Raw genomic sequence first — 1870 nt, forward strand, 5'->3', positions numbered from 1 at the left:
TTTATATATTTATAATAAATTTTTTTTGTTCTTTTGAAAATGTGTACTTAAGCCAGATTTTGAAACATATGTATTTACAACCTTGCAGTTTGCGAGATTTTCACGTTGGTCATTCGGTTAGTAGACAATTTTAAATGGTTCTCAATTACAATAACAAAATATAAGCGAAAATTAAGAGCAGGTTTATTTTTAGTAGTTGCAAATAAATATACATACATATGGCATATACAACTTTAGAAAAATAAAATATTCAAAATTCAATTAAATAAATCTGCAAAATTTGCAAAATGTAGAGGAAATTAGAGTTATATATATATACTAGCGATATAAGGATTTTGAGCATGCTATGGGCATAAATACATAACATAATAAAACAATGCATTACATTACTTAACTTAACTAAACTTAACTTGACTTAATTTAACTTAACTTGACTTAACATAAAATAGCACTGCTATAAAATAACATAAAATAGCAGTATATCACTTAACTTATCTTAACTTAACGGCAAACTTAACTTATCATAACACACCCATAAAATAGTATGAAATAAAATTCGAAAAACCAATATGGCAGTGCATAACAGAGTAAAACATAACATAACATGACGTAACTTRACATAACAGAATATAACATAATTTAACTTAACTGGATTTGACTTGTCTGGACATGACTTGACTCAACATAACGTAATGTAACGTTACATAATATAGTATAAAATAAAATAAAATAGAAAAACACATAACAGAATAAAACAAAACATAACATAACGTAACGTAAGAGAAAACAACCTAACCTAACATAGCTTAACAAAACGCAACACAACATAACTTAACACGACAYGACATAACTTGAAATAATATAGCATAGCCCAGCATGGCATATAGACAATTATGTGTTTCAACAGGAATTCAAGTTTGATGCTTTCGTCATACAACATACGGGTAAATCAAAATAAATAATAAGAGCATTAATTAAATTTAACTAAATAAAGTATACTTAGCAGAAATTAATGCAAAATTAATGGAATATTTCTGCATTAAAAGTTGAAGTAGTTCCCCAAAATTATTAAAAGTTGATTAAACTCCGGTATCAAAACTACTTCATGCACTGAATAGTACAGAGGTGAATATTTAAGGAGCATATKTAGGGTCTATATAGTGCATAGGTGGATATATACATATATGTATGTAGTTGAATATTTATGAATAAATTGTAGGGGCTGTAATATACGTTTCTTAGCATCCTAACACCATATGTATAAGGAAATAATATCCACTTATAACAATTAAGCCATTTAGCGACGTTTCAAGCTCCTTTGCCACCAAACTCCAATAAAGGATGCAAAATTTCGAAATTAACTCCAGGCGAGTAAGCTACTACATAAAAAATTTGAAAAATATCTCGTAGAATTCTACTGTTTGTGTGTTTATCATGATTTGATACCTTGCCAAGACCAAAAAAATCGATTAAGAATTACCAATTGACKTTTCTGCTAGTTTGGAATCTTGCCAACAGCAAAAACAAAATCTCCTAGCATCTATTGCTGCAGTTTCCAGCAAAGTCTACAAAAATTTCCTAAAAACCTGCCATAAATACCGAAAAATATATCAATTATAAAAGTATTGATGGTATATGGGTTCTAACTARTTCGAAGTGAAGATTTCTAATATTTCCAAGTAAACCTATAAACGAATGTATCAAAATTTTTTAACCAACTTTCCTGCTCTTACTCCTCTACATTTTTGTAAGATTTTATAAAAATGCGCAAAAATGTTAACTTATGTAATAGAACACCAAATTTTTTAAATAAAATCTAAATATTATACTAAACGTTGTCACATATACAAGAAAAAAATTATGAAATTTT

Source organism: Bactrocera latifrons, unplaced genomic scaffold, assembly GCF_001853355.1.
Source record: "Bactrocera latifrons isolate USDA-ARS-PBARC rearing strain unplaced genomic scaffold, ASM185335v1 scaffold_37, whole genome shotgun sequence".
NCBI lineage: Eukaryota > Metazoa > Arthropoda > Insecta > Diptera > Tephritidae > Bactrocera > Bactrocera latifrons.